Source organism: Lonchura striata, chromosome 9 (assembly GCF_046129695.1).
Source record: "Lonchura striata isolate bLonStr1 chromosome 9, bLonStr1.mat, whole genome shotgun sequence".
NCBI classification, from domain to species: Eukaryota; Metazoa; Chordata; class Aves; order Passeriformes; family Estrildidae; genus Lonchura; species Lonchura striata.
The window spans coordinates 28,614,613-28,615,467 of NC_134611.1; positions in this window are offsets into that span (position 1 = coordinate 28,614,613).

Here is an 855-nt window from a genome sequence, read left to right on the forward strand (position 1 = left end):
TGCAAAAGGAATGAGTCAGTAGTGTGGACAACAACAGAGAAACAAAAGCAAGTGATGTGAAAGATCTTACTTCACTGGTGTGTATGTGTGTGTTTGTGTGTGTGTATGTGTGGTGAGGTGTTGGTAATTTTTCCAACTCAGGAACCAGTAATTTGTTTCAAAGGTTTTCTCTATTTCATGCCCTTGATGGAGATGACTCAGATGAGAAATTTTCTGAAATTTCCCTTGGCAGGTTATTGCACAGTTTTATAGCCTACCAGCATGAACAATACTTTTGTGAAGATACTAAGCCCTTAAAAGTATGGGTTTGTGGAAGTTTTGTGTGAGCTAATGTGGGTTCTGCAATAATGTGGTAGCATAAGTGGAGTTTTCTTGGAATATAGTCTTGGGGCTGCTCTCATCCAAGGAGGGGCTTTTTGGACAGAAACAGAGAAGTGTCCTTGCAGAAGGAAAGCCGTGCACAGTACCGGTGTGGTGATGGTGTCAGTGCTCATGTCACTGCTTTGGAAAAAGCTTTTAGGAGGCCAGAGTAGCTGAGGCTGCAGACACTTAAATCTGTTGGTTCTCTATCTATGGCAGCAATTCTTATTTGCAGGGTTTTTCTTGTGTCCCCAGCCCAGGGCAATAGCATAAGGGTGACCATACTGACTTACATTTATTTATTGTTACTAATCAATGAATGTCCCTTCTTCCATTAATCCAACTAGTTATTACATATTTTGGGCTTTGCCTTTACACCCAACTGTCATGCAGCTTTACAAGTTGTGTGGAAAATGTCAGTCTTTTGTTTTAGAATTGCATCAGGTGAGCTGAATAGGCCTCAAGCTGGGTGAGGAGAAGCAGTGACTACTTCAG